This window comes from Anastrepha obliqua, unplaced genomic scaffold (assembly GCF_027943255.1).
Source record: "Anastrepha obliqua isolate idAnaObli1 unplaced genomic scaffold, idAnaObli1_1.0 ptg000012l, whole genome shotgun sequence".
NCBI lineage: Eukaryota > Metazoa > Arthropoda > Insecta > Diptera > Tephritidae > Anastrepha > Anastrepha obliqua.
Genome location: NW_026562179.1, coordinates 3,449,878 through 3,461,642, shown reverse-complemented (window position 1 = coordinate 3,461,642; position 11,765 = coordinate 3,449,878).

The window sequence follows — 11,765 nt, the reverse complement described above, 5'->3', positions numbered from 1 at the left end:
TTGGAAGTGGTTGATCATGCCATATTATGCTCTTATCTTTCGATAAAATATTTGGCGAATTGACTTCTTCTGTCGCATTGCTTCCTTCAAAAACGACATCTACTTCACTTTCACTGGATGAAGTATTTGAATCGTCCGTTTCATTTTCTGCGATAGGTACAAAGTCTTCATCGCTATCACTTTCGTCGAAAATATCCTCAGCATCAGAATTAATAATTTGGTGTATTTCTTCAGTACTTAGTTTCTTTTCAAAAATAAAATTATAAAAATGTGTAACTGGAGCATAAACATAGTAAATTAAATAACTTGACTTACTCTCTTCCTTTGGGACATTGTAGAAATATTTATTTAGCAATCACTTTCTTTATAAAAACTTTGATAAGCTCCTTACTGCGCGATAATAAATTACTAACTAAGCAAACAATCGACACTTACTCTTTGCACAGGTGCATAAAACGGGAGTTCCCCTTTTTCGAAAAGGCTATAAATTTATCGAGAATATACATATAAACATAGAGCTGTGCAAAATATACTCGATCTCCGATAACTAGCTTTCTTTGTCTGCGTTTTTGATCGAGTGATGTAATAATAAACGGCAAAATGTTTCAAAATACTAGGTGGGTCAAATTGACCCAACAACGTAATAAGTGTAATGAAATTATATTTGGCATCCTCCAGCAACATAAAAAACAGATGTTATATTAATTTTCATATTTATCTATTCCTTATACTGCAGTTAACAAATAGAAGAAGAATCAATACAATACGACTAGACTAACAGGCGAATTTCGATGAGTTTTACTTAAAATTGGGTCAAATTGACCCAAACATAGTAGAAGGGTTAAAGACACATATCGAACTTACACAGCAACTGACTTCTAAAACATGCTGTCGTTGTTTTGTTTTTTTGTTTTTGCATAAAGTAAATAGTTTATTCACAAAACTGTTTTAAAATCACAAAATTAAAGCAATTTTTATTTTACATCAATTGTAGTTGGAGATATTAAAAATTAATAAATTCTTTATACATTTAGCTTATTTATTTATTTAATTAATTAATAGTCTAAAAATACAGTATTTCTTACAGACTATGAAAACAGTTTAATGCGAAATATATTAATCAAAGTAAAATTAAGCTTATAATTTATATTATAACTAGTTTCAATTGTAATCAGTGAAAGAAAAAGATAACATTTCTTATAATTTAGAGAGGAAGATAATTAGATAATACTAAGAATTTAGTTCAACAATTCATTTAGAACTAATTTGAAGTGATTGATTTGATTGATTTGAAGTGAAGAAAAATCCAGGTCAGTATGATTTGAAAGCAAATTAAAATCACCCAGAGTTCTAGAAATCGGAGCATTGGAAGCATAATTAGTTCTTACCATACCTAACCAGAAAAAATCATGATTTCGTAAACTTCGCTGAGGAATATTGAAAATGATTTTCTCGAGTAGCGATGGGGATTTATCAAATCGAAAAGGAAAGTAATGGAGAGAATAGTCCTTCTAATATCTAGTGATTTTAGATATATGAGCAAGCACCGCCTTTTATGGGATGGAATTGGATCAGTGAAATTTAAAGAACGCAAAGCATAACGCACAAAAGCTTTCTGGACACGTTCAAGCCTACTAATATGACAAGCATAATATGGTCTCCAAATAAAGACGGCGTATTTCAACTTCGAACGCACCAGAGACGTATATAACATCTTTGGAGTATATAGATCAACAAAGTCCGAACTAAAACGTCGAATAAACGCAAGTACAGAATAAGACTTTGGAATGGTGTGATTTTAATGTTTTTGAAAAGAGAATTTAGAATCAAATACCACACCAAGATCAGTAATATTACTTCGATTGGATAACCTATAGGGTGGGCCCTGTAAAATTTACTTTTTGAATCGGCTAAAAAAAAAACTAATAGATATTTTTTCAAACTTTTTTTTTATTTTGAAGATTGAACATGAATAAATTATGAGTAAAAAATAATATCGTTCAAATGACTGCCACGACTGGCTTTACAGTAGGCAAAGACCAAAAACCGCACCAAACAGTGACTCGTTGTGGATGCATTTGCTTCTCTACATTAACGTGTAGATTTTCTGAGCCCCAAATCCGACAATTTTGCTAATTCACGTAGCCACCGATGTGAAAATCAGAAAAGAAGAAGAAGACTCACCTATTTGGAAATAGGTTTTCAATATTTCCCAATTTTGTTCAAGCGTATAGCGTCCCATTTCGTAAATGTCAAACCTTTAAGTAAATTATGAACACATTTGACATGTCATTTGTATTACCATTCTCAAAAAAATAGGTGGTTCAAAAAGCAAACGCTATATGACCCACCCTGTACATAGAACCACAAATGTGGTAGGAAGTGGGTATAAGAGAACAAGATTTAGAATAAGAAATATAAAAAAACTTGCTTGAATCATATTTAAATCTAACTTATTTCTTTTACACCAAGCAACAACGTTATCTAAATCAGATTGAAGGTTTAAAGGTTAAAGGTACTTGCACTCCCCGAATATATCTTTAAATCATCAGGATACAAGAGAAAATTTGCGTTACTAAAACAACTAGAAATTTCATTAACAAAATGTATAAAAAGTAGGGGACCCAGCATACTTCCCTGAGGTACACCAGAGGACGCAATAAAAGAAATAGATGACGCTCCATCAACATTAGCAACACATTTCCGAGAGGAGAGGTTGGATTTAATCTATTTTAAAAGAGTCGAATGGAATCCTATAGCACTCAATTTGGAAACTAAAACCCTGTGATTAACTTTACCAAATGAAAAGTCTGTGTAAATAGTATCAACTTGAGTTTTTCTGTTGGTCTGCTGAAATATAACGATTAACTGCGAAAATAATGTTTTCTTTCACTATTAATTCAAATAATTTTAAAACCGTGGATAATTTGGCAATTGGTCTATAATTAGCAATATTGTTTTTATTTCCACCACTTTTGAATACTGGATTAATGGTTGTTACTTTCCAGGCATCTATGAATTCTCCTCGTTCATGGGATTTGTTAAACATTAACAAAGGTGGATAGGCGACTGCAGGGCAGTTTTTAAGAATCAGATTTTGTTGATGTTTTGAGTTGTCGAATTCCATCTTAAACATCAGAAAGCGTAAAAGTTAACGAGCCAATATTGACTGAGGAATTCATGTTCGAGTGACACTCATGAATTAAATCAGAGTCTACTTGAATTTTTTTTTTTTTTTTTTTTTTTTTTTTAAAAACACCTATTGGTGTATTTATTATATAGCAATCTAGCACAAATACTAATAAGCTATTTGAATTTGACTTAATTTGATACGGTTAAAATTACAAAGTACTTATCCTATGATATATGCACTTTTTGTTTCTGTAAATGTTTTGGTCACTACTTTTGTTTGTGACTGGTTTATTTATTATGTATTGTTTATAGATAGTTCACTATTTTTTACACAAGTTCAAATGGTTTCACTCGTTTTAATCTTCTGGTTAAGTCATCGTTTTCGAGGAGCTGGAGGGCCTCAATGTTGACATGTTGTTGAAGTCGTTGTTCATGACTTTGCGCAAACTTTTTGATAACGTTGTCGACAATTTCAACATCCAAATCCTTATGTAAATTGTCATTTCTGATGTACCACGGAGCATTAACAATAGCACGGAGCACTTTATTTTGAAATCGTTGAATGATCATTCTGTTGCTTTGACTGGTACATCCCCAGAGCTGAATACCATAAGTCCAGATTGGCTTAAGGACTTGCTGATACAAGAGCAGCTTGTTGTATGTTGACAAGGCAGAATGTCTACCCTATAGCCAGTACATCTTTCTGTACTTCATTTTCAACTCTTCTTGTTTTTTCTTGACATGCGGTTTCCACCTGAGTTTTGCGTCAAGGGTCATGCCAAGATATTTCGCTGAATTCTCGTACGAAATGATTTGTTGATTGATGTATACTGGTTTATGGTCGATTCTTTTATTAGTGAAGTCGACGTGCACAGATTTGGTTTCGTTGAGTTTTATACGCCATTTGACTGTCCAGCGCTGTATCTCAGTAATGGCTGTTCGTAATTTTTCTGTTGATTCAATGTTGTTTTCACCAGTGGCCATTATTGCAGTGTCATCAGCAAACGTAGCAACGGTATTATTTGTAAATGTAGGGATATCACTATTGTATAGGAGATATAGGATTGGTCCTAGTACACTTCCTTGTGGTACTCCCGCTTGAATTTTTTTCAGGTCAGAATAGGTGTCTTCTTGTTTTATTCTGAAGTAACGTTCTGTTACGTATGATTTTAAAATTTTTGAGTATTGAGCAGGAAGAAGTATTTGTAATTTATGATTTAATCCTTCATGCCAAACCTTGTCAAAAGCTTGTGCAACATCCAGAAATATTGTCGAACAAACTTTTTTTTCTTCTATCGCCTTTTCAATTATGTCGGTGATTCGGTGTACCTGATCAATTGTAGAGTGCTGATTTCGGAAACCAAACTGATGATCAGGAATGAGGTGTTTCTCTTCGATAATTGGTTTTAACCTTTTCAAGAGAAGTTTCTCGAACAACTTTGACATAATCGGCAGCAATGATATTGGTCGATATGAGGTTGTTTCATGTGGCGGCTTCCCTGGCTTTGGTATCATTATAACTTCGGCAACTTTCCAAAGTTGTGGAACATATTGTAACCGAAGTGATGCATTAATTATGTTGGTTATTTTCATTAACGCTTTTTTTGGAAGTTCTTTTAGTATTTGGCCAGTAATAAGATCAAAGCCAGGTGCTTTCTTAGGGTTGATATTACTCTTGATCTCTTTTTTGACTTCAGCCGGAGTGACGAATGGTATTATCCCGTCCATTTGTTCTGCAATGTATGGTAAGGGATTAATGTCATTAGCTGCATTTGGTTGAAATATGTTTTCAAGATGATTTGCAAATATTGTTGCTTTTTGCTCATTATTTCTGGCCCAGCTTCCATCCACATTTTTAATTGGAGGTGTTTGTATGATTGGTCTCTTTAGATTTTTTGTAGTCTTCCAAAGCGAATATTCAGTACTGGAGTCGTTAGTAAGCTCACGAAGAAAGTCACTTATAGAGTCATTTTTTAACTGTCTAATTTCATTTGTTAATTGTGATGTTAAATTATTCAGTATTGTTTTATCCCGCGGGTTTCTGGTTTGATGCCATTTTTTTCTCGCTTTTCTTTTTTCTGAAATAGGATAGCAAATGCCTTTCAGTTTTCGTTTGACTTCAGGTGTATTTTCCCATGCTGAATACTGTATATCGTTGACTAGTTTTTCCACCTCAAGGTCCAGTTGTTCTTCGGTTTGTAGTGGAACCGCTAGTTCAATTCTATTTTCCAATGTAATTCTAAAGCTTTCCCAGTCCGTTTTTTTGTTGACTAAAGTTGGATTTGTTGGCTTAGAAATTATAGTTTCGCTTAGTGTTAATACTATTGCCGAATGGTCTGAGTTTAACTCATCTATTTGCATATAATTACTTCCTAGGTTTTTGGTGACGAAAAAGTCTATTAGATCTGGAACTTTGTCAGGATCAGTGGGCCAGTAGGTGGGCTTCCCTGTAGAAATTACGTCACACTTGTATGTTTGTATTGCATTTAGCAATTCTTTTCCTTTTGTTGTTGTGAGTCTCGATCCCCAATGTGTGTGTTTAGCGTCATAATCACCACCTATGATGAATCGATTTCCAACAGCTCTGAATAGTTCAAAGTAACGTTCTTGTTTGATATTGTGTTTTGGGGGACTATATAATCTAGCTATGGTAATATTTTGATTTTTGGTTTTAATACTTAACATAGTTGCTTGTAATATATATCTTCTGCTTGAAGTTTGTTTTCTTCGTGATGATATATATTTTCTTTTATAATTATTGCACTTCCACCCTTTGCAGTATTTTCTGGGTGAATTGTGTGATATGTTTTATAACCTCGAAATTTAATGTACGATTGATTAGTTAGATGTGTTTCTGATATTAGGCACACATCTACTTTATTTATGTCTAGGATTGCTTGTAACTCAGCTTGACGTTTAAGCAGTCCATTTGCATTCCATGACATAATTTTAATTGTATTAGCCATTATCTCCTTTTAGGTTTGGAAGTAGTTTTTTTGTTACTACTTTCCAATTTGATCACTCTCTCATTCATGTTTGAAAATGATTTTTCAAGTATAGTCATTTTGTTCAGAATGAGTTGTAGACTTTGGCTAATATTATTGTTTTGATTGTCAGTCACATTTTTTTCTGCTGTATTCAACTTAGTGACAGCAGCATATGACAATTTATTTTGTGTGCCCTTAATTTTATTTTCAGTTTGCATAACTGGGGCTTGCTTAAGGCTAATTTTATTGGCTTTATTATTACTATTAGTTTTAGGTTTTTGGATCTTGCTGTTTCTCACTTTTTGCAACTCTTTTGCTACAATACATCCTCTGTAGTTGGCCGGATGATCTCCTCCGCAGTGAACACATTTTGGCGCTTGTTCTTTTGTTTTGTTGCATTCTTGTGTATGATGTCGACCAGCACATTTAACGCATCTAGCTGGTTTGCTGCAATATTTATTGGTATGCCCATATGTTTGGCAATTTTTGCATTGCGGGACAAGTTGAGTTCCCTTAATCGGCACAATTTCTACTTGACAGCCTTTCAAAAAACAACAGTTATTTTCAAAAAACAACATGAACATATTAAGAGGAGTTTTTTTCTTCCATGCTAGCTTATTTACTGCTGCCTTTATTTTATATCCTTTGCATATCAGATCTTTCATTATATTTTCTGGGTTGCAAGTGTGATGCAAATTTTTTGCCATAACTCTAATCACTCTAGTTTGTTTATTTTCATAAGAGTGGAATGAGTTTCCATTTCTGTTTAATGTTCCAACTACTATTCTGTATGCTTCAGAATCTATGCAATTGATTTTTACAGTTGTATCATTAATAATTTTTGTTTGAAATGCATCTGCATTTATTGTGGATATTAATTGATTGTAGAGAACTTCATATGATGTGATATCCTCCAGTATAATAGGTGGTGGCATCGGTTCTTTTTTATTTTCTTTGATATTAGTTTGGCTGTTTTTGTTTTTATTTTTATTTTTGGGAGTGGCTGGAGAGGGTGTTGTATTCATTTTCCTTTTTTTGGTTTTATGCTTAACCCTTATCCAGCCAGTTTCTTTAGCCAGCTCATCCTCATTTGTATGATACTCAATATTTTCGCCATTAACATGGGTTGGTGTACTTGGTCTTGATGAAGCAGGGGCAATCAAAAAGGGAGTACCTGGTCTCCCTTTTAATAGATTTGCCTTCAGTTCATCTATTTGTTTATGTAAATCCGATGTGAAAGCATTCAATCGGATGATTTCATTGTTTGCAATTTGCCATCCATTGGTAGCATATTGCCATTGATTGTATAGTTGTTGTTCATTTTGGCTGCGCTGATAATTCTCTTGAAACAGCGCTTGGTTCTGCTGACTGAGTATATACTCATTTGGTGTTTTCTTTATAATGTTATTGACACTCATTTTGCCACATTCACATTAAACATAGTTACACTTGAATTTATTTGTTTTGCGATAGTTTTATTTATTTTTTTATTTTTTTTAACTTTTATTTTATTTTATTTTATTTATTTTTTTTTTATTTATTATGAACCTGGCAACCCTTAATGTGAATTATTATTGAAGGGGGTTTGTGTTCAGGATAGTTGAGTTAAGTTTTCGTTCCTGCAGTTGGTTTGTGTATTGGGAACTGACAACTTTTGGCGCAAACAGCTGATTTGCAGTAAATTTATTGTTCTATCACTAATTGAGTGATTTTGTGTTGAAGATAGCGAAATAGCGAATAAAGTTTTCAAAAGTTTTCGTTTCACTATTAAGTGTTGAAAACCCGATTGCAGCAATTAAATTTTTTTCGAGGCGATATCACTCGCGAAAGCGGCACGCTTGGGGCGAACCTTACGTGACTTGCGCGCTTATAGACCGAACTTTTCGTGATTCCAACCGGAGTCTTTTCCTAACACGTCCACTCGGTAAGAAATTTGATTAATAATTAATTAATTAATAAAATTTAATAATTAAATAATTAATAAAATTTGAACAAAAAAACTCTGCAAAAAGATTGGCTGCATCTATAGAAGTATGTGCTTGAGTTTCGTTATAGAAGACAACCGAATGAGTACTTGAGCATGATTTCCTGGATTTAAAACATCGCCAGAAGGAACTAGGATTTAATTTAATGTCCGATTCGAACTAAAGAATATAATTTCGCTTTAAATTTCTATCCAAAGTTTTAAGTTCTCTAGAGAAATATAGATATTTATCTTTATCTGCGATAGAATGAGAAAACATAAACTTTTTGAAATATTTATTTCTCAAATTTTTTAGTTTTCTCAGTTTTTTGGTATACCACGGTACTCTATAACTAGTCATGTTTATCACAGGTATATTATTTTTACAGATATCACTTATATTATGCTTGAAAATATCATAACAATTGGCAACTTCAACCCCAGTAAATAAAGAGTCTCAATCTAAAATATCAACTGTTAAATTAATTATATTAAAATCAAAGTTTCTAAAACAAATATTAGTAGTCACATTCTCAGGATACAAGTCATTAAACTCATAGAATTGTATATGAAGGCTAAGTGGTACATGATGCAGACCAGGAGTAGAGGGTCTACACATTCTAATAAAGAAAAATCGATATTATCATTAATGAAAATGAGATCGAGAATTCGGGAAAGATTATTTGAGAAATTATTTATCTGAACCAGTCCAAAACTTAAAAAATTATCCATCAAATAAATTTCAGATATTTATTTATTTATTTTAATGCAATCGAACACTTTTAAAATAAATATAGACTTGTGCCCTGAAGTTAAATCTGCTAAGTCCAGCCTTCACAGTGTCGGGTATTGAGTTCCACACTTTAACAGCGTTAATGAAAAATAATCTAGCTGATGGTAGTTAATTAAATTTTGGAACGATGAATTTGTTGTGTCTGCGAGACCTTACTGGTATCAATTTCTCTGTCAGATAGGGAGAAGACCTGAATAATTGTAGAGTACCTCCACTTCACTTCCAAATATTCTTAACACTCAAACTCAAATTATGTAAACCATGTCAATTCAATTTACTCTACTTTAATGACATAATTCTTTTCAATTTCAATGACATAAACTCTTTGCCTTTTTTTTGAAACCCGAAACATAAGTAAACACATGGCACACACCAAATACACTTTTTGTCACATGATACCCCACTCCAAAGCAAAGCCATAGCTCACTGTGAAGTAAGCTAACCCTGAACAAAATTTAAGTCAACCTAAGCAGAATTTCATTTGTATAGTATTTTTAAGTGTTTACAACTTTGTTATTGATTTGTACTTGTAACAATGTTTGATTGTAATTATGTATATTTTATTGATGGCAAGGCAAAAAGAAAGTATAAAAATAAAGCCATTCTATCAGAAGGCAGCTCAGTCAGCTCAGTCTCTACCTGATAGTTGGAAGGCAGTTATTTGCCCTAACTAAAAAAAAAAAATCTTTTATTTTCAAAGGAATCTTTAGTCGGCAGGTTTGCCCTAAAGCTCTTCCATAAGATAATAGCACCTTTACTTTGACGATCCTGCCTTTCACCTTTTACATGGCGATCCCGAAGTAAATCATTTTACATAATATAAGTTTGCACAAAAATATGCAATTCCTAGCAGACAGATAACTATTAAGACAAGATATGGAGTCGAGTTTGCTGTATACCACCTCAGAGTAGGTAATGAGAGGCATAATTAGCTGGAGAACTAATTTGCGCCTCGTTTTCTCTGGCGTAAATGTTGCAGAGACTCTCAGCTTTCGCCATGTAGCATAAATATTCCCCACAAGCCTATTTATATGGTCAGCACAAGTAAGTTTTGTGTTAATAATAAAAACCAAATTTTTTACCTTATCTATAAAGGTAAGGGAACTTGTACCTATCCACAATTTAGGGATATTGTCAACATGCCCAAGACTATTATATATAGGTAAGACATATGACTTTGACGCGTTCAGACATAAAGAGTTTTCACTAGCCCATACAGAAATAGCAGACTGTTTATTTTGAAACATAAATCTTCAACGAGACCAATACGACTGGACAAGTACAATTGTATATCATCAGCATACGCATGGACATTCACGTACTGACAAACGGTAAAAACATCATTGACAAAAAGACTGAATAAAAGTGGACCAAGGATAGACCCTTGCGGAACACCAGTTTGTACGCATCTAGACTGAGATGTTAATTTACTGGTCTTGACCTTCTGCGTTCTGTCACCAAGTTAGCTGGCCATGAGCTTCACCGCATTGTCTTTGAAGCCGAAATAGTGTTTAAGCTTCAAACATAATAATTTGTGATTCACTGAGTCAAATGCTTTAGAAAAGTCAAGTAAACAAAGTAAAGTCAAGTCTCCGTTGTCAAAACTAATTCTAATGTCGTCCAGTATTTTAACCATTGCAGTCGAGCAACTGTGACTTTGTTTGAAGCCAGATTGTAGTGGAGAGAGTAGACGATTGTTCTGTACAAATGATGAAATTTGCGTGGCCATCAAGTTTCCGCAAAGTTTGGAAAATGTGGGCAGTATGCTGATAGGTCTATAGTCACCAGCATAAATAATATAGCATTTGTCTTTTTTGCGACTGGGAAAACATGAACTAGTCAATCAATGGTTTATTATATGGGTACGTGGTCCTTTTATATATTGGATGACTATACGGACGAATTTTAGTGAGATGCCATCATCGCCTACAGCACTAGACTTTATTGTGGATAAAGCTTTTAGGACATCTACCTCACTAACTGTCAAAATTTGAAACTGTCCTTTTAGAGTAGCACAAGGTGAGGACTCTTTTAAAATAGGAGCACAATTTGTTTTCTTACCAACATTAATAAAGTAGTCATTAAGTTCATCAAGGTCAATCTCACATTCGGAACTTTCCTTGCCATGAATTTTAAAATTTTTAAAGTTGCGCCACAGTTCTCTTGTTGGAAGTGACGGATCAAGTTTTGAGTAACTGTACCAACGTTTCGCTTGTCGTATTATTGCAGTGGTTTCATTTCGGATTACCTTGTACCGGCGCCAAGAAGTATCCGTCAAGTTTTTTCTCCACTTAGCATAACACTTGTTGCGCTTTCTAATGCCAGCTCGAACTTTCGAGTTGTACCAAGGACATGAACTATTTAAAACATTTATTATCAACAGTACTAAGAAACCAACATTCATTCCAATTTATAGAACCCATGTCTGAATACAGAGAATTAACATTCAACGATTTAAAATCACGACACTCGTAGGTGGCACCTAAATTTGGACGATTCATCACAACATCTAAAGTACAAAATATGAAGTCATGGTCAGAGATAAAATGAACTTAGTCGAATTTAAGAATATGTGACAAGTCACATGTTATAAAATAGTCAAGAAGACTAGGTTGTGAGTTATTTGAATATCTCGTTGGTGTAATTCCGTTAACAACACAAAGTCCAGCTGTTGCCAACTGGTCGAATAGTTTACTACTACTAGGCTCTTTTTTTAAAAGGTTAAAATTAAAATCACCACACAACAGGATATGTTCGTAATTTAAGACAGATTCAGACAGGTCAACAAATGGTTTTTCAAGAGCAATACTTTTGTTAGGATTGTAAACACATGCAATTAAAATTTTATTTCTCCATCAGATACTTCAGTAAATAAGTATTCATTTTCACA